The 21,932-nt window shown below is 42.0% G+C and overlaps 1 protein-coding gene across 1 annotated transcript in view; it reads right to left on the bottom strand.

Annotated features, from left to right (window-relative positions):
* The window catches only part of LOC6729781 (protein toll), a 43,256-nt gene that overhangs the window by 11,941 nt on the left and 9,383 nt on the right, over nucleotides 1-21,932 (bottom strand). The window contains exon 2 of the mRNA XM_016177625.3: nucleotides 3,839-3,959. The gene's annotated coding sequence lies outside the window, so the exon portion shown is untranslated. The remainder of the gene's footprint in view (nucleotides 1-3,838; nucleotides 3,960-21,932) is intronic.

The raw sequence follows: 21,932 nt of genomic DNA, 5'->3' as shown, positions 1-21,932 counted from the left end.
TACCATGCGAATAGAAATATCTGTGACGGGGCTTAATCCCAATGCAATATTTATTTGTAAGAGCACAGTTTTGTGTGTATATTTGCACTGATTGCTTTATGCAACGACTGCACATAGACGAACGGATGGACGGACAAACCGTCACCACATCCGATGAATGTCCGACTTGGTTTTGCAGTGGCCAGAAAAAAGTATTGATTGCCCTTCATTGTCGGCCGAAAACCGTACGATTTTGGCGCTTTTTGTCCCCATTTTGATTTGGGTTATTTATTGTTACAATATATTTTGTGTTAGTTTGCATGTTTTTTGTGGGACTTCTGGCCTCTGGGGCTGCGCATTAAATATGTATAAATATTGATAGATTTTGGCCTCGCCTTGATTAACATTTAAAATGGACATTTATGTTGATATATTTATATGCTTCACACGCGTTTATAGAGACATTAACATTTATCAACAAAAATTACTGAGAGTGCCGATGCTGCTTAACATAAATTTACCAATAGCCGCGAAAATGCAGGATGTGCTCGCAGGACAATGCCGACCGCAATGGCTATAAATAAAGATTAAAATCTCTGAAACGGTCACAAAAGTGCCTGGCACTTCATTTCAATTTATGTACATAAGTATTCATATATGTATATGCCGATGCACCACACGCATGCATGTATGTGTTGTGGTGATAAATCAAAAATCTCTGCCTACTTTTTGGATGTCATAAGGCTATTTTCCAGGACTCTGTCAGTATTCAGTGCTCCCTGTTTGCATTGTTGCCGCACAATAAATGCAATTTCATGTTTCAATTGCAGGGGTAAAAAAGGGAGATTTAAAGTCACCAGTTATAGCAACAACAACAACCAGGACAACAACAACAACAACAACAACAACAACGGTTGTTGGTGAAATGGAAAATCAAAATGGCGACGACCGAAGTGAAATCATTACGTATACGCAGCGTTGTATTAAAATTCACAGCGTGCCTTGTGATTTTTATGCACGCGCGTTCACTTGGCTCCTTCGCCCCGCATTTTTATGGCCATTAAATCAAAGTACAAATAAAAGAAAGTAAATAAAAATTTCGTTACAGCCTTAATAGATGGCGGGGGTGTGGCGTTGCGTGGCCTTTTGGTTTCAAATGAAAATGAAAATGAAAAGCTGAAATCTTGTCATAAAAATGCGCGAATTCGTAAAGTGCACTTTATGCGCAACGTTTGTGACCAACACTCGAACTTAATGAACGTTCCACGAGGACTCAGTGGAAAGTGCATGAAAAAATGAGTGAGTAAAAAGTGCTGATAGCTGCACAGATAGTGGTTGAATAAAGGTGCTATGTGGTATTCCCTCAAACTTCGCTGGACTCGAAAATTTAAGACTATAAAGGGTAAGCGCTGAAATGGAGCTCTATGATTTCAAAGCAATTAATTACGAGGAGTTCCGTCTGGTAATCACCTCTTAATTATACTTTAATATTTGGAAACAGCAGCTGCCATAAGCACACAAATATTTTGCATAATTGTTGGCGGGAATGACGCGAGAACCAAACCAAAAAATAATGTGATGGTAATTCACATGAAATTTGTACATTTACATATTTTGCGCCATATAGAAAATATTTCAGTTGCAGGAGCAGCCCATCCGCTTGGCTGCATTAATTGGTTTTTCGTTAAAATATATATATATATATATTTTCTGGCTAAGAAGGGCTGATGACGTTGGCATTTTTTGGACAGGGCGGGCGTGCGAGGTGTTGAAACTATGCATCTCGTATGCAAATGCAAATTTAATGAGCTTTAACTCGATGCCATCCATGTGCGGGTGTTAATTTTGAGTCCCTGTGTGTGTGCGATTATAATGCTGGCAAAAATATTTTGTTAATTTTTAATTTTAATTGCAGTCGCTTGTTTGGAACTTTATTTTATTTATTTATTTACGCTGGCGCTGAATTTTGCATAATTATGTACTGGCCGGACTGTCAACATGGCAACATTTTCGAAATGGAAATAAACATTTTATTATTTATTTGTCAAATACAGAGCCGTCGAGTTTGTTTCGCTCGGATTGCAGCTGCATATTTGACGCTTGTGTATTTTTTGTAGATTTTTTTTGCATTTTATTTATTTTTTTTGCTTGCATTTTGGCATTGGTGGGCGTGTGACAGCGCATCAATTAAACTAATTGTGCATTTAAATTGGCAAATTATTGCTCGATCCTTAATCATAAATTATTTATGCAATCAATTTGCATAAAGTCAAATAAGCCGTGCACATTGTGTTTGTCCTTTCACCACGTGGTCGCTGCCGCATTCGGTGGGCAAAATGGTCAAAACGGCCGGACTGGCAAATGCAATTTAAATTTTGTATAGCCGCTTTGCTTATTCTTCGGCTGGGCCAAATACGCCATTGGCCTTCGTGGGTTTTGGCCAACGCTTTTATTTTAATTTGCGGTCAGCAGCCGTTGCATTTGCCGTTGCCTAGCGAAAACCAATTAAGTGGGCTCTAAAGCTCGCGTTTTCTAGCAGCGCGTCCATTTGAAAACCATGCGCGAAATTTAAACATTTTTCACCAATTTTTTGTTTTGCCTCTTGCCGCTTTGGGTTGTCAGTGCTCAACTTTATCGCAGTTTAGCTGCGTTTTTTTTTCATGCCCTCCGCTAACTCTGTCAAAATTTAATTAAATTCTTGGGCTCTTTTTAAGCCGCAGGGTTGCACTCTTAACGCATAATTTGTCTACCAACTCGAAGAGCTACTGTAGTACATGTGCTACAAAAAACATGGCTGTTGCAATATAGTTCAGATGACTTATATGTATTGCTAGAGTGTTGCATACTGCTCGGGGCAAGGTGATTCTTTTTGACAACTTTTTTTTAAGCATATATCCTTTAAAGATTAACTCGTGAGCTCCGTTATAAAACAAATAATATGATATTTACATTAATGCAAGCTTATGTGTTATGAAAAAATAGAAACAAATGTCGTGCGTGACAGCATTTGTTTATATTTTAAGGACCTTCTCACGCTGCCACATCTAGCGCAGAATGAAAAGAATAAAAGTACATTAATAGTGGCCGCTGCCGCGTAAAGCCTTTCAGCCATTTTTTTGTTCTATTCGCCCCGTTTGTTTTTAGACGCCCATAAAAGCGGCGCTGAAAATGTTTTAAAAGTGTTTTTCCTTATGCAACACAGCGGCGACAAAGTGTTTGTGGCGTATACGTATTTTTTCGTGCTCCTCCTGTTGACATTTACAAAAAATAAAAAAAATGGCTGTCACAATGCATTTTCGCATTTTGCATTTCGCAAAAAGAGCGAAGGAGATGGTGTGGCAAGAGATGGCAATAAAAAAGTAACAACAAGTGCCAAGTGTGGGTGTGTAAGTGGGTGTGTGTTTGGTTGTGCGGCTGACAGTGAGTGTGTGAAAAGTTATGAACTCTGTGGTGGGGAAAGTGCTGAAAATTTAGAAGTGTTAGCGCTCTTTTTGGCCATTTTTTTTAGGGTATTACAATGTGCTGCACATTTGTGAAAATAATTGCGTTTTTTATTTCTCTAATTTTTTCCACTTTGTCTATTGTCCGCGGCAGTCCCATATTTATTTAATGCAATTTATTTATATTTGTAGTTCGCTTTATGCTCAATTACACAAAAAACCACAACAAAACAAAAAGGTTAAATGAAAACTGGGCTCCAATTGAATAATAAAATATTTAATGATATATAAATATGGAGTGACCAAAGGATTTTTTATGCTATTTACCGTCTATGCTGGCCGGATATTAATTATAAAATTTGTAATGAATATTTACAAGCAGCGCTAGGCGAGCTGTAATAATATTTATTTTCACTTACCTTGCTCAGAATTGTCTTTGTTGGTTGGAGAAAGGCAGAAGTGTTATCCTTGTATCCTGGCGTCCACTACAGATGCAGCTGCAGCCGGTTGAACATTTTTAATGTATTTTCAAGTAATTTACTGCAACAAAAAGCGTGAAAAATATGCAAATTAGCTGGGTAGGATGTAGGTGAAAGAGTAGGGCATCTTATTAGCATTCCAAATGACTCGTGTGGTGGGGCCATTTCTTCAGAGACTTTTCAACTTTTAGTCTGCTAGACAAGTGGCACACATGTGTGTGTGTGTGAGTGTCATTATGACACTAATTATGTCATACATACGCAGAAGTGGCAAACAAGCCGTGTCCGTGTGTGTTCAAGTGTGTGTTCGGTGTGCACACGACACGTGTGTGTGTGAGCCACTTAAATTTCAACGCATACGTAATGCCTATTCATGAGCGATGTCGCCCCCGTTGCAGCCGCTTAAGGGCGTGGCTGGATGTGTATGCTTAATTTAATTAAGCTGGCTGTTACTTAGAATTTGCAATGCAGCCATAACCGCAAACAATTTGCAAGTCAAGAGCGTATAATGCAGACAAGAGGCGGCCAAAGGATTACGTTGACTGAGTGCTGCTGCAACTTGACATGAATCACTCGCAATGGGTGGCATGGCTTTGGAAAAAATCCGAAAAGTTCCTCGAAAAAGAATATTCAAATTTCTAGAATAATTCTATTCAATTTGCGTTGCATTTCGGGACCAATCGAATGAAATTGGAAAAAGCCAGAAAACAGTTTGAAGAAAATAATTAAGAAATAAGCCCAGATTGCAAATAAATGACAAATTTCAACCGGGTCGAAATGGGAAAGGTCGTGTTCTGTAATTCGTTTATTTCCTGCCTGCCTTTTGCCATTTGCAAAAAAGGGGGAGAAGGGGGAAGAGAAAGGGGCATGGGGAATAAACTTGGCAAATCTACATATTTGAATATATTTCTGGGACTCGACCATAAATAAGGAAGCATCCTTTGTATTTCTTTGTTTATTTTATATGCATGGCCAGCTCCTGCTGACTAAATTCATCAGCTCATCTCCGCCTGTCTGTCGCATTCGTGTGTGTCTGTTATTTGGTTATTTTGTTATTTTATTTTGAGGCCCAAAATTCTCTAATTGCTCGCCGCATACAAATTGCCAGTTATCTAAACTGACAACTTCTCAAGAATTTCTAATTCAATTGCCTTTTTCTGTTCCGGGGTTAGGGACTCGAGCCCAAATTGAATGAATACCAAATATGTGTGCTGTATTTTCGCAAATATTTATTTGACTTTTCATGCTCTTCGCTTCGGACTAATCTTTCGATTTTCTTCATCATTTTACATGGCATGTTTAGCAGAGATTATCGAAACATTTTCCTCGCCACCTCGGCACCTCAGCCAATTTATATTTCTTATGGATCGACAATTGAGCAGATGCACAGTTGGAAAAACAATCAATATATTCCATTTTAGAAAAAACAAGAAATAATCCTAATAGTTCATTTAAGTAACCTGATACAGCATAATATGATATGTGTTTCACAACAACCGATTATGCTATTATTTTCTTTAAACGAATTTTGTGAGTTAAATGTTGCTTTGAACCGTTTGTTACTGTGTAGTCAAGTCTTTAACAGCCATTATCTCTGCGATAAGTTTGTTAAATGGCTGCGATAAATGCAAGCAGTTTGTTATCTACTATCCTACTATCTTGCACCGTGTTTATGGCAGCTATGCGTATATCTTGCTAATTTGCATAGGCTGAAAACCGCAATCCCTGACTGTTGCCACATAATGCTACTGCATTCGTATTCATCCAAGCATGCGGTAACATGCATTCATGCCACCCCAAACTCCCCCATTTCGACTGCCTCTCTGTCTGTCTGTCTGTCAGCTGTGTCTGGCTGCATTTTCATATTGAAAATCACTGAAGTGGCAGACCATTTGCCCCTGCCCCCCGCTGTTCCGCGTTTGTGTGGCAATTTCGGTTCTCTTACTTTGCGAATGAAAGATTATAAAAAATAAAAAACGAGCCGAGCGCATTTTAATTTTAATAGACATGGGCTCGGTAGATCCAAAGCTCTAGCCTTTCTGTGGATGTTTGCATAATGAGGCCTGCTTAGGGCGGCCAGCTCTCAATGGATGTTAATAGAAGTGATGCTTGCTGCTGGCGGAGGCAACATTTTTATTGCCCTGCCATCTTTTTGTTAAATAATGAAATGTGCAAATGTGTTGCCACGTTTGCCAGGCGAACGTGTGCAGCAGCATGCAGCTCATGTGGATGCATGCAGCCGCCGCCCTCCTTTTTTTACATAATTACATCGCAGCAGCTGCTGGAGGAGCTCGCCTTTGTTTTTTGTTTAGTTGCTAATTTATTTGTGTATGCATTTGGGTCTGGCATTCATGCAACTCGCCGGCTCTCTTCTTTTGTTTGAGTTTTTCAGCAATTTGCAGCCTTTGTTCGGCACATTTACTATGTAGAATATAGAATATAAAATGCCGCCGAATGGGTTGTGCATTTGTAATTACTTCAATTGCAATTGCAGCAACTCCCTCTTCTGTATCTTTTACAACACATGTTTCGTGGGCATAATTCGCGCTCGGCTGCACTTAGCCAGTCTGCTGTGCTGTGTTGGAAAAGCCTTTTAAATGTGGCCGAAACGATTCATTGGCCTGCTTTGGTTTCCACAGCACTTTCTAAGCTTCCTCGGTCGCCTTTTTACCAATTCTAGGCAACATGGTTAGCTGAAGTTCTTTATACCGTTGTGGCTCTTTTCCCCCCCTCTTTTTTACCGTTTGTTGCGGCTTCGATTTCCCATTATGCTAAAGGTAGGAAAATGAAAAAGGAAAACTAGTTCTTGTGCGGTGGCTCCCTCGCATTGGGTTTTTCTTTCTTTTCTAATCACGTCTGTTGTTGCTCACCGCAGCCGGCGCATTGAACCAGGAAAGTAGATTTATGCATTGTTCTTGCTGCTGACGTTCTAGGTGTTTTGAGTTGTGGTTGCCGTTGTGCAGCGTGTTAATTACCTTCTTCTACTGCTTCGACGACTGGAAAGTCGATATGGCCATGTTGCTGCTGCCGCTTGTTGGCCAGGAAGCGAGTCGCACGCATTAACCACAACAAAGATCCCTGGGAAGTTGCACGAGAATGAATATGTGCTTCATTTTCCACACGCATAAATCATCTTTTATTAGCATTACCACACGATGGCTTTCCGTAGCCTGGGATTCGGATTTCACAAAAGCCAAAAGCCAAAAAAATATGAAAGAAACGGAGTAAAAACGGAGAATGTTTGACTTCATGCCGCTGGAATTTTATTCTTTATGCTTTGCATGTTCAACTCTAATTGAAATATATGGCTGACCTCAAAAAACTGGAACTCCGAATTGGCTAGGCCATTTCTCACAGCACGCAAAGGATCGTGCAGATATATAGAAATGTAAGTGTAGAATTTATACGAGCACATCACTCTCGGCTGTATTACACTTGACCTTTGGCCAAATAAACTTATTCGTACAAAGGCAGGCAAAGGAGAGCCTTGAAAAAAGTGTGTTTTCTCTTAACCTACTTCCCGAAAACGAAAAAATTACTCAGCCAACTGGGAGAAAAAACCTATCTGAAGGATACAAAAAAATCTTTTCACTTTTGTTGCTCCGTTCTTCGTGTGCCTTTACTTTCCGTTCCGCTTTTTCTTTTTTTTTTGTAATCAACAAAGTTCAACGCTGGCATATAAATATTTGCATGTCCGGGACCAGAAAGGAAGTTTACACAAGAAGAAGAGCGAGCACTTATTATTATATACGAGCATCAACAACAGCTTTAAATTAAAAGTGGCGGCAGCCCGGGAATTGGATGCTGTTCAGTAAGGTCCACTACTGTGGGTTGTTGTGTCAGCTGCCGTTGTCTGGACTTCATTTTATGCGCTGACAATTTCTCATTATTAAAATTACAGCGCCCAGCCAACAGAAGGAAAAGAAACTGCACGATGAACGTGGAAACTTGAAAACAGGATAAGCCAACCAGCAAATACTCTTTAAAAAATTATGTTAAAAATGGTGCCATTAAATGGCAATTTAAAAATGCGACTCAGAAAAAAATGATTCATTTTTTACAAATTAACTAAGCGCTGGTGCGTCAACCTTTATTAAGTTATACAAAAAAATAGGTGTAAAGTAAAATGCAGTGTAAAATTGGATAGTAACATCATTACGAGAAAAATAATTCAGAATTTCATTATATTCTGAGTTCACCAACATCATATCATATAAGTTAAATACCTCTTTCAAGGAAGTTAAAAAGCCGAAAGGAAAATGCCGTTGTGTTAATGTGAAAATAATCACTCCACGCGGCGTCCTGATTTCAGTTGCAGCTTTTTTCTTTGCAGCACTCATCCAATAGTGCGGATCAAATGGCATATATTCCATTGCGATCCGCAGAGGTGTGCTCATTAGTGCTTTTATCTGGCGGATCCTTGCATTCAGATATTCAGATTGATTCGGATGCCGTTCAGTATGCGTTCGTCCTGTCAGCTCCGCGTCATTTCGTTGGCATATTTGTGTTGGCTACATAAATCAGCGGTCGCATGTCATTAACTTGCGATAAATCTGTCATAAACAATGCAACACATAAATTGCCGTCGATGCCAAGTGCGGAATGGGTTGGTAATGGGTTCCATCAGCGACGGAGGCGTGGCACTCATCATCGGGCCAAACAATGTCGAAAATGCAAATCAGACTAGTACACTCTGTGGTGTCTGAGTGAGTGAGTGGGTGGGTGGGTGGTTGAATGGGTGGGTGGGTGTTTTGGTGTTGTGCGGATTGTTTGCTGCTGTTTGCTGGCTGGGGGGTCTTGGCCAAAACGGGATGGGAGGGGCTGGAACTTTTAGCCGCTGTCGCGGAAGCAGCACAGCGGGCGACATTATGATGTTGACGAAACAAAGGCCCGTTTGTTGGCCTCAGTTTGTGCGTTAGCGGTCGATATGCGTTTGCGTGTTAGTTCTCTGGTTATTAAAGCGGCTTTAAATTAATTTCTATCGCTCAAAAACATATAATCCCATTGGCCAGCCTTTGTTTGGCAATCTTTTCGTGGCTTTAATAACTTCATTTTTGTAGCTAGACCATGGGTCTGTACTTAAATTCTCCAAAATAAACACACTGGCCATTGCACTTAACAAATTGCAACGCAGTTAAAATTACAAACTGCAAAGTATTTGGCAACAGCAAATGCAATTTCGTAACAAAAGTCTTTTGCGCCCAACCAAAGGAGCATGGTTTTTAATGGGGGCCATAAACATGCAAGGGCCATTGTGCAGAGGCGTCGGCGAAGGGGGCTCCTTAAACTCACATATCAGATGCTTCGATCTGCAGTTTTACAAAGAGTCATAAGGACTTTATTGGCCCTAAGCACAACTTACATACTAATGATGTCTAGACACCTTGGTCTTCCTTCTTCACGAAACCCCCCTTTGTGTAATCAACGCCCCTGTTTTCAGTTGGCCATACACATCTGTGGAATGACGTGGGCTAAAATGCTTCAATTACAGAGAAGTTGTGCTGGGTGTAAAACTTTGCGGTTTGTTGTTGTTGTTCTCGTTATTTGCTGCTGGCCGCCGGTCGCTGCATTGACATGTAAATGACCTTTAATTGATGGGCTCGAGTGGCTTGATTGAGTGCTAGCGGGGCGTCGAAGGGGGGTTAAGGGGCAGGGGCATAGGGCAGAGGGCAAGGGGTAAGGCGTCCAAAGAACTCGCACATGGTAATTTGCATTTTGAAAATGCCGCAACTTTTGTAACTTTATGTGGTGGCCTTTTCGCCATCGCCATCGGCATCGCCAGCGCCAGCGCCTTCGAGCATGTCCTGTCCAATGTCCTTTCCCTTGATCCTTGGACCCTTCACCTGTTCGGCTGTTTGCCGTTTGCCTGGTTGTCTGTCAGTCTGGCTGGATGGTAAAATATTTATGTTGCTTCCACCCAACTGATTGCGGCGAAAAAGCGCAGCTCGGCGAAATGAGAATTTATCGCAAACACATAAAAAACGGCTACCCAAAACGAAGTAAGTGTGTGTGTGTGTGCACATGTATGAGTGTGTACGTGTGTGTTAATGGGTTTTTCGTGTCCGTGTATTTGGGAGTACGGGGGAAATGGTCTTCCGTCTCTGTCGCGCGCCTGCACTTCCGCCGGAAGTTTGCATGTTCCTATATCATTCGCAAGAATCTGAAGCGCGCTTAAAAAAGCTGAAAGGCAAACGCAGTCACTGCCGCGTTGTTCTCACTCACTCTCTCTGTCTTTTATTTTTTGCCCCCAAAAGGTTACCTCCATTATAGCTCTTTATTTATGATCCAGGTTAACACATACAGGGTCATGTGTGTGCAATGTGTGTGTGTGTGTGTGTTGCTAACGGTAATTGCGGTGTCCGCCATCGCTTGGCCCGCTGGCCCTCAAAGTCGATAACATGTCATTTGAGCGTCGCTAATGTCTTCATTTATTTTTAGCATGCCGCGCCTCGCTGCTCCGCCAGTCAACTGCCGTCTATTTTGGCCTGGCCCAAACGAGCTGTTTGTTTAGATAAAAGTTTGCTTTCGGCTTCCACCCCTCCTCATCATCTCCCCCAAGCGCCTTTTTCCTCGAGCTCCCCATTCCAGGTCCTGCCCCTCCAATCCGTGTGTGCCGGCCATAATTGGACACGAGTTCGGGGCTTGTTTACACATGCATTTTATAGACGCTTTAAACGTGCCAATTTTGTGGGGCTCTCGCTGCGTTTTAACCGATTCGGGGTTAATGTGCTAGTGGAAATCGCCCAAGTGGAGCTGGTCAATTTCCCCGAAACTCCAAGGCGCAACTTTGGGAAGAGGCGAGAAATTGGATGGTTAAGTACACAGAGCAAAAATGTAATGCTCGATTTTGAAAGTTAAATTTAAATCTATATTAGGTTTCACTGTACAAGCCTTGTGAAAAATATCTTTGCTTCGCGATAAATGAGTATAATTTTTCAAAAATTAGTATTGTTGCCATTAGAGCATTTCATTTGGCATTCTGAACAGCACCCAGTGCTAGATGCGAGTTCCAAGTTTTTGCCCAACCACGGACAATTGTCACGCACACAGAAATATGCTTGGGAAAGTGGCCAAAATGGAGGCTCACGCAATGACCACGTCCGCACTCGTCCGCAGTCATCCGCTTTTGGCCGGCATAATGAAGAATGGCTTCTGAACGTTTTAATGCCACATAAGTCCTTTCGGCCAAGCCGAAAACGGTCTTTTGACGGGAGCAGCTCAAACTTGGCTAATTTCTCAATCAACGAATGGCGCTCTAATTGCGCATTAGGGCGAAAGAGTAGCGGTGGGGCACTTGATGGAGCTGGAAGCCATTTGAGAAGTAATCAAAAATCCCCATCAAAGTTGTGTAAGTTTGCCAAGTTCTGCGGAATATATATACATATATATATATATAAATGGTCGCTGTATTTTTTGTTAGTAACCCAACCGCTTATGCAGGAATCCATAAAAAGTAACTCAACTCGCATGCAAATAAAGGATTGTGGGGGCTGAATGGGCGCAAGGAGCAGCGGAAAACGGAAGGGCGAAGAAACTCGTGAATGGCACAAAAGATGCGCCACCCCAAAAACCCAAGCCCAGCAGGCAGTCACTTAACCCCTTGCGACAACTCCTTCTAGCATTTTCCTCACTCAACTCCGCAAGCCGCAGTAATGACAGTTCAAAAGGGCAACAAAGTACTAAAAATAGTGGAAATTACCGCAGGATATTCAAATTTCCACATTTGCGGAGAGGTAAGGAAAGCGAAAAGCACATGCATATATGTACATACATATGTGGGAGTGTGCTGCACATCGCATGCCATGCAAGTTGCGCCATTATAAACCTCGACTCCAACTGAACTAAAGAAAGTGGCGGAAAGTGCTTTCTGTATTGGCCAACAGTTTCTGGGATCCACAGACAGGACTCGGGCACTGCTCCCGCCTGGCAGTGCTGTTTTTTTTGGCCTTTGGCATGTGGCAGCGATAAGAATCGAATCCTTTTTGCATTGCATGTTAACACATGCAAATTGAAATGTCTAAATCATGCACTCACACACTGGCAAACGGTGAAAAACGCGCTGGCAATGAACGCGAAAAACACGGGCGAAGAATTTCGAGGCGAGGGATATGCAGAAATATCTTAAATTGCATTTTAATTGCTACCCCAAAGCTTTGCCAGCACTTGAGTGGCTAAAGGAGTGTCCGATAACAATCGAGTCTAATATATTTTGACGTGCTAGCAGCTCGCATTAGACCGAAGGAGGTTTGCAGAAAAATACTGAAGGGTTGAGTTCCAGTTGATTAAAAGTAGATTCTTGTACCCATTCGAAAAGCTACCATTTGTAAGTTCCATTATATGCAGAAGCGTAATTTGGTAAATATTGAGGTTGAACCTCCTGTAAAACCCGAACCTACGCCACTGGCCACCGTGAAAATAGCTTAGGCAACATTTAGTGGCTTTTGTGGCTTACCAACACCGAGCCATGTAAAACGCTGCGCGAATGAAATGAAATACTTGCGGTATCGGCCACACTAAAACCCTGTACTGAGCCCACTCCACATCGCACATTTTACAACACACCCAGCCATTCACCAGGCGTCACTCCCCCGATGCAGGCATATAATTAATTATTGTCGCAACATCATTAATCAGGCTATGCCAGGACATCGTTTATATCCACTCGCCCCGTCTCTGTCATGTTCCGATTGTCTGTCCTTGTCGTCCTTGTTTATTTATCTGTTGACGTCGCTCTGTGTGTGTAAGTGTCTGTGGCAGATTATGGTCACACTGCGAGTAAACCTCAAACAAGCACTTAAACGCATAGAGTGGGCCAAAAGCGGGCCACAGCGAGTTAACCAACTGACTGATGACTGTCGTCATGTGCGTGCGACCTTTACCCACTGCCAACTATTCGACACCCAACCCCAAACCTCTTCCACCCACTTTTTTTGGGGGGCAGGAAATGAAAAATGATATTTTTAATATGCAGGTTTGAATGACAAGAACAGTGAGTAAAAGTGTCAAACTGGCTAATGCCGTTTCAGGGGCATTTAGATTTCGGGATTGCAAGGATTAACAAGTTAAGCGGCATTACGGCATTGCCGCCTGGCACATTAATTTATTTACAGGCAACATTAAGCACTGTCTATAGGTTAATTAAAATTATTGAAATCGCACGTCGCTCTTGAAGTACGGCGGCTGTGTGGTCATTATGAAAATTAATTGGTTGAAACCCAATTGAAAGCATTTGATAATAAATACTGAAAATATGCAAAAAGAAATTGTCCACATTATCGTTTTTATCATTATCATTATTATTACTATTATTATTATGGCCATCTTTTTGGAGCGCCACTCCATTAACATAACGATAATGGCGATTCTGGCGCTGCTGCCTTTGTTGTTGATGATGATGTTGACAATGCCTCTGGTTTCTGGTTTCTCTGCTGCGCTGCACTGCGCTGCGGCTGTTTAACTCTGCACTTTGGCATTAAGTATTTAATTGCCGGCTGCATTTACCAATAATTTTACACAAAGGACTACGCGACACGGCCGATTAATTAAGAAGAATATGCATAGTCACAGACAAAAGGATATGCGCGCATGCCGGCGGCCACAAATACAAATATATAAAAATTAATGAAATGTTGTGTTTATACAAATGATAAAATATTTATTAATTCGTTGCCGCGACACATGTCAACACCTGTTTCGCACGGACGACGCAGGGGCGTGGTCCTTTTTGGACGCTGGGCGTAACTGTAATTGTTTCTCAACAGGCTGTCGCAGGACATGTACGTGACAGGCGACGTCAAATGGGGAATGGGTGATTGGGTGATTGGGAGCTTGGAGGCCCCAAGAGGTGGTAGGAAAAATCAATTTCCCTGCTGACCAAAGCCAGACATAAATATTTCATAAAATCAAAAATAAGGCTCGGACCGCAGAGAATGAATGGTAGTGGCTGAGGTACTGGAGAATGAAAGACAAACAATTTGCCGTACTGGTATATATAAAAAAAGAGAAAGGGCACAAGGACTCCGACGAGAAGGTCCTGCATCCCTGGCAAAAGTTATTATTAAAATGATGACCGGAGGAAAATGGGGTGAACGTCGAGCGAGTGCGAAAGCAATTGAAAATCAGCGCATAGCCAAACGAAATAAAAACCCATAAAATCGGATTTCCAATATCGACAAACAGATAGATGGACAAGTCAGGCTGTGCACACACTTGATACGCAGGATGGTCTGCCGCAGACAGTCGCAGGACTCGTGGCTCCTGAAAGCCAGGAGGAGCTTCCTTTTGCATTTTCTCTCGGAATTGCATTTCATTTTGAGTTGTTTATCGATGGAAACGCAGCGGCGACGCCTTCGGCTCCTTCGCCATCCTTTGCCATCCTTTTTCGCCGGCAATCGGAATATGGACCGTAAATCATTGAGAATTGCTCCGGTTGGCACGGCAGTCCAACCCACAATATCCTCGAGTAATTTATGTGCGTGGAGGCGGCGTAACCCGCCCGCCATAAGTGTAATAATAATAATGGCTTAATGATTATGTTTGTCATAAGCGGCCCTGGCAGTCGGATTACGTTTTATGAAGTGCCGCAGGTCAGGCTTTGGAGCCCCAGGATTTGTCAACACCCCTTTCAATCTGGCATGCTTGCGTTTCATAAAGAATAAATTTATGTGGCCTCGGGATCATTTGCAGGAAGTCCTCCTGCCCCTCCCACATAGCACCCCCACCTCCTGTATTTCGATCAATAATTTCTATCAGGGGGGATGGGTGTTGTTGGGTTTGCTTGAATCTCTGGCCATTGCCTGATTTTATCCTGTTTATTTGCGTGCGGAAATGAACACATGAAGGCATACAAATAGCAAACATAGAAACGCAATTACGCCCACTTCCTGCGTGAGCTTGGGTAGCCATAAGTTGGTTTTTATGCCACCCTCGCATTTGGGCTTAATAAATGCTTAACGCACTGCGCCGTGCCGATTGCTCGATCGACAAATCATCGGGTAAGAGGGAAAAGCCCATAAAAGAAATGTCATAATACATATTACAAATATAATAAAGTGCCCGAGGACCCGAGCACACGCATCGCTGGCAGAGTAAACAATTGTTTGCTGATGATGGAACCACCATCTCCTCCTCCTCCTGTCTGTCCTCCTGCTTATTTTCCCCCGACCCGGCTGAAACAGCTTAGCAACGCAACTGACAATCACAACAGCTTAGAGGGCCAACTGCCACAGCCAGACGTTGCCTCGAGTGGAGCTAAAACGATGCTTAAATATAACTGCCGGGAAAAAATATGCGGAATGCCAGCTCCCGCTGATGAGCTTTCCTGCGACAACGCGGCGTATGTGTGATGCGTATACGTAATTTGTTATCATCGCCACCGCTGGCTGCCAGATTCAGGATAATAATTTCTGCCTGTCGTCTGTTTAATATTTTTCGCGCCTAATGAAAAATACTGGGCGTCTGCTTTGGGGGTCTATGAACTGCTAAACCCTCTTTCCCTAGGGCTATGTATCATTTGTCACACACACACCCACACACACACACACATACACACACGCGATTATGCGACATTTCCTTTTTTATTAAGGCTTCCATTTATTTTTTGTGTACGTGTGAGCCTGGGCTTCCTAATGCGTGGCCAGGATCTGCAGCTTTTAGCAGTTGGCTGGGTGCTGATAGCAGATAAGCATTTGATGAGCTTTAATGCCAAATTGGAATAAGGCAACATACAAAAGCAGCTTAAAATAATGCCAACCAATTAGCGTGTTTATCTGCTTAAATAACAAACCCCGTAAACTTAACGTGTTGACCATTTTGCGGTGTTCAGCTTATGAAAAACTCAACAAAAATATGCTTTATATATGAATACAAATTAAAGTTTCATTTGCATCAGCCATTCTAGTAACGCGCAACTTCTGCGAATTGCATTTCAGCGGTTTTACAAACTTTTGTTGCGCAACGCGTGAGGAAAAGTTATGCGTAAATAAAGGATATAAAATTCACATGCGACTCGCTGAATGAAAGCAAAAAAAAAAGAAAAACTTTTCCATCCAGAGAGAAAAAATGTTGGATGCGAAAGAATTGAGAACGTCGGTATGTACGGCATAAATACAAGCCACTGTGAAATAAATATTCCCCGAAAACTTTTGACATGCAGCCATGAATAAAATGTATTTGTTTTTAATACCCATCAGGCACAAAGAACGATATGAACATAGTCGTAAGGGGGGCGCGGGGATTTCAGACTGATAGTCAGAGCAACTCAGTTGCACATGGCAGCAGCCACTTCTTATCTGCCTTTATTCAGTTTAAATGAATATCAAAGAGTGATTTTACATCCGTGTACAGAAAGCGAGTACACAATAATGATAAAGAACATTTAACCGATATTTATGGAATCAAACATGGGTTTATCGGTAAAGAATGATGAATCAAAGGCTTCTATTGAATTCAATTGGACACAAATAAACATATATTTTTGAAGGTCAAAGAGCACTCGTTTTTTTGTTGTCCGATGGCTTTAGTCTTTTAATAAAAATAATTGATAAGAAATAAGTGATGGCTTTTCATCGAATTCTAAAGAAACGTTTAAGATACAAGCAAATACCGAGAAGTGTAATTCTGTAATTTTTCTTGTTTACACAACATGCAATTTTAGTTTTGCTCCAAGGCTATTGAGAATCTTCTTTAAAGAATATAAAACAAGTTAAAATTAAATTATCTAGCCTAGATCCCATTTACATGAGCGAGTGGAATAGATTCGAGAAATAATTCTAAATTATGTTGACATTTTAATTGAAAATTCCTTTTGAAATGCAAATAGAAAATCCAAAGAGAGACCAAATTCAATTGCCAAACCAAAAGCAAATCCGCCCCCATCCAAAAAATCTAAGTCATGTGAGCTGTTGCTTGGGCATGGCGTATGTTTTTGAATAAATATGAAGTCGAGCTTGAAATTGAGCTGGCAAAATGGTAAAGAGAATTGGGGGAGAGCAAAAAAGGTTGAATGTAACGTAATAAGGCAGAATTAATAATTTAAAATATAAATTGCCACAAGAGCACATGAGATATTTTAACCACAAGCAATTTAAATATTAAATGAGAATGAGAAATGTAAAGGAGAACAGTTGGGGCAGTTGCATAGCCACCAACCAGCAGCCGCAAAACTTGGAATCCGAAACCTTGGAACGTAACTTCCGTCTGTTCCGTCCGTTGCCGATGTTTGTGTAGCCATTTCCGCATCCTCATTTCATTTTCTACTCTGCTGCTGTTGCCTCCTCCTTCTGTGCGGGTGAGTGTGTGTGTGAGCACGTCAAGTCAAATAAATTTAATAACGCATACACACATACGGCATAAAAACAAACCGACGTATGGAGTTACGCATACGCCACGTGGAGCGGCGGCAGCGGGGATGTGGCCATGCCATGCCATGCCTCTAAGGATGCGCATCAGCGAACCGCAGTGGCGGCGTCTGATAACAATGCAAATTAACACGGCGTATGCGCAATATTTGTTTGCCACAGCCGTGTGCTCCGCATTTTGCCTTAAACCTTAGCATATTATTTTGCGCGAGTCTTCGTCCGAACGAGCACGCTTTACACTTTAAAGCTCGCTGGTAAATTTCTGGTAAATACACACATACTGCCACACATGCCAGCGGTGTATATCTGGCCTGCATCGATTTTTACTGCCGTTTCGAGCCCAATTTTTTTTGTGGACGGCTATTTTACGAGCCACTCACATGCCAGCTGGCGCACACACAGTATATACATATATACATATACGTATTACACATCATTTCGCCTGCGACGATGCGTAAATTATGCTCTAAAGACAAGAGAAGCAATTTGGGGAATTATCAGCGCAGCCATTAACTTTCGATAACTGCCCGAAAAAAATGTTTGAACAAATCGCTTTCTAAATGCCTGCTCAAGTCAAACTTTTGACGGAAGAGAAAAACTGGCAGCTCGAAATCAAGAATCATTTTCGGAAATGATTCATTGAAAACAAGTGAAGATTATACATACATACATATTTTATGATTTTATCTCCTCATTTTGAAATATTTTAAAGTACTCATATAGCACTGAACTATAACTCAGCTTAGATAATCTAGCATCTTCATCTTGGATATTTGTTTCATGCTAATGAGCCACTCTTCTTTTTGCAATTATCAGCCGTCTATGGATTATTAATTAAAGAAGTGCCACTCGAAATGAACAATCTGCTGCGAAAGCTAAAACCCCAGTGAAACCAGAAGAGCCACCCCACTCATGAGAATTGGTACTCGTTTATTAACTGCCATCCAGCCAGCTAGAGCCACACTCGAATTCGCTTGGTTTTTGCGGCTTGCCAGATCATTAATTTTTGGGGAGTGTCAAAAGCGAGAAGCGCGCATTGTATTACATCAAAGGCTCGGGTGGATATCGCATTTTAAGCCATGCGGCTGTTGCGAGTCCCTGCGAATTGGAAAGCCATCAATTATGGCCCCAAAGTCAATTCAATGTAATCCAGCCAGCTGGCGCATCTTAATCGTGGCTCGTCGTCATCGTCATCGTCGCAGTCGTAGTAGTCGTCTCAATTGCTAAATCATGGAGGCGAACTCCAGTTTGCCAACTGGATTGCTTAGTTATGCATGCACATACGAGTATATGTGTGTGTCATCATGAATATGCGAATGTGATAGCGAGTTGCGCCAATCAACTGTGGCTCGAATACAAGCTGAATCTGAATCCGAATCCGAATCTGAAGCTGCGAATCCAGTGAGTCGCCGGCAATTGTCTGTGCAATTTGGTGCACAACAAGCGCAAACAATTGTGGGAAAGGTTATTCAAAAGTCATGCGACTACCGCCGCCTGGGAAAATGTAACGAAACCCCAAAGCGCCGAAACAAACAACCAAACGGGCAAAAGCCATGCTTTCACGTACCAAAGAGCTACAAATTTATTAGCGACTTTTTGCCACAACTCGATGTCGCATCCTTTCACTTTGCCAGTTGACCCCTTCTGACTTTTACCTCCCCACCAGTTGGGGTTTCTGTGTCATAATCAATAATTAAAGTCGCCTGCGGACTGATCAAGACAGACAAAGTGTTTGGTTTTGGGGTAATGCGCTGGGCAACCATAAATATAAAGTCACGTGAAATGGGTTTTTATGCGCAAGTGCAGATACGTTTTCAGATGCGGATGCAGATAGAAACAGAGATACAATCTGTGAATCGTTCGTGTGTGCGGCCATATGTGGTGCAAATATTTCATTCATGACGCTTGTAAATCTTCTTTTGATTGCACTTAATACTTGTCACACAGCACGGCGCAAAAAAGAGATTCCTAGCAAAGGCATTCCGCACACAGAAAATACCCAGGAGCTGGAGCTGCTCAGCATCCACCACATTGGCAGCACAAAAAAAGCCAGCCAGCAAGCAAACTAACAAGAAAAACTGCCAACGGTAGGAAGAAAATCATAATAATCCAACATGTTTGCATTCAAATTGAGAATTTCTCATATGCTCCACCTGAATGGGAACACGTATGTATATGCCTTTGAATGTGTGCGTTAGTCTGCCTCCGCGCTTGTGTGCGTATTTGTGCACAGAGAGAAAATTTAGGAATATTATATTTTTTAATATTCGGGCAACAGGCAAATATTTAAGTTACTTCGATTCAAGATATTGCCTTAAATTTAAATATTTGAGAACATTCAATCTCAAAATAACATTTAAATGTTGGCTAAATGAGACTTCGCAATTTTTCCATCTGTAAGTGAGTAAGTATTTCTATCTCTGCTGGGAAATCTCATTTCATTTGTGCACCATGCAAACAGCCTTCTCACACACGAAGGTACACGCAAGGCTGTCGTATTCGCCTTTCAGCTCTGCCAGTTAAAAATCATGTTTTCAATGCGAAAGATTTTGGCTATCAGCAAAACACGGCCGCAGGATACAGATCCGGATCCTTGTTGCCCGGAATGAGAGACACCTTTTACCGCAATTTATCGTTCGCTGAATCTTAAATCCCCTTTATCACACTCGTACACACACATGCAAACAGTCGGTCGAGGGAATGTGTTTGCCATCCATGTCGCTGTGCGTTGGTATGGCGATTCTTTGGCATTATCCTTGGCGGCCTCGCGTTGTAAAACCAGAATTATGCTTTTTTATTGAAAGTGAATGAAGCATAGAGGGTGCTCGGTAAAAAACAAACAAGTCAAGGTGCGCGAAATATGCACACCATATAGATTTTAATCTCGGAATTTATATTTGCCTCGTTTGAGAGGCATGGTAAAAAGGTGAGCATGGAGGGAGTATTGAAAAGGTCCCAAGTGACTGGGCACAAAAGAATGCAGGAATCCGAGAGGCCTCCGCCGGTCTCCATTTACTTGGTTATCAGGGAAAATCTTGAAAACTTATTACCAGATACTTGAAGGGTCTCTCGCAGCTAATAAAAGCCAACTTCTCGTTCTGTGTCAGCTGCCCGCCAACTTATTATTCGCTTGTCCTTACCGCCCGCCACAAGAGTGCCAAAAAAGCATAAAAAAAGTGCCAAGATGTCGGAAAGGACTCTCATCCCCTCATTCTTGTAATATTCAAAGTGTCCTGTTAACGCTTTTCAAGATAAACTTTTCAAATCTACAAATTGGTTTCGCCTCTAACCGCAAGAAAAAGATTGCCGAGCCTTTCCAACTCGAAGGCTGACAAATCTCTGGCCCCAAAACGCACATACGCACCAAAGCAAATTTCACGCCAGGGCCAAAGGCAATGTGAAGTCAAGTCAACTGCGGGAAAAAGAAAAGTACGAAGAAAGTTGGTAGAGATGGTACACGAAATTGGGAGAGGGCCAAGGCAATGGCAAACGAAGGCAAAATCAAGTATAACACAGGCAAAACGTGGGGCTAACAACGCTAATACCCCAGGAAAATCCCAGCGAACAGCGGGGTAAACTTTCACAATCTCCAGATCCTTCGGCTCTACCCATTCCTTGTTCGATCCCACTCCACTGCCATTCACTACCAACCATTCTCGACCCTTTGCGACAAACAAATCCAGCCAACAACTTTTGCGAAAAACTTTATGCATTTCACTGCTGATGATGAAAACAAGGGCTACACGAAAAAAAGCGAAGTGAAGTGAAGAGCAGGAAAAAACAAACGTAATTCCCGCATTTTCTTGATTTTAAAATTTACGAACGGCACCAGCGGAAAATAAGAAAACGGTTTGCTCCAAGGAGCCAGGACACATGTCCATCCCATCCGCCCGAGGCTGATGCAGAGGGATTCGGTGCGGATGGAGCGATGGAGCGATAACTTTTTGATGTTTTATGGCTGTCAAGTTGTTCTGTCGCCATGTCAAAATTTTATTATAAATTCCCACCAACAACCCCACCCACCCATTTTGGCCTCCTTCTGGCCCGCATCTTCTTGCTTAGCTCGCTTGCCAGCGTCATTGATTTGCATAAAAACGTTAACAAATATTTTCCATTTTATTATGGCAAGTGGGACCCGAAAAAAAATGATAACAAAGCGCGGGCCAAGCTGCAAAGAACCGACAGACAGCGGTGAAATTCAATATGTTTTGTCTTCAGTTTTTGTTTCTCGGCGGTAAAAAGGATGCAGATGAGACTGCTGACTGAAGGGAGGGCCTCGAATGGGTAGTACCTCTTAGAAAATAATCCAAATCTGACAGATGTAATATAATAATTCTCTCCCTGGGGTCTCCTAAAGTCAACCTGCATTTTTAGGAATATTTAATACTATCGATACTGAACGAAGTTTAAACAAAGTAACCAGCACACTCGTTGCCTGCAGGATACCGAAAAGAATAATAAAAAGCTATTCTTAAAAAATGAAACCTGCAGCAGTGTTAACCCTTAAATGTAAACTCCAACAGCAAGTTTCAGGACCCGGGGTCCTGAACGCAAGGGTATTCCATACATCAAAAACTGTAGCTGCCTTTGGGGCGCAAACAAGACAAACAAGTCGCTTTCGTTTTTATTGTTGTTGCTGCTGGGCTGCTGCCGCTTGGTAAATATTAAAAATACAT

This window comes from Drosophila simulans, chromosome 3R, assembly GCF_016746395.2.
Source record: "Drosophila simulans strain w501 chromosome 3R, Prin_Dsim_3.1, whole genome shotgun sequence".
NCBI classification, from domain to species: domain Eukaryota; kingdom Metazoa; phylum Arthropoda; class Insecta; order Diptera; family Drosophilidae; genus Drosophila; species Drosophila simulans.
Note: the sequence above shows the minus strand (reverse complement) of the source record. Positions and strands in the feature narration are given on the sequence as shown.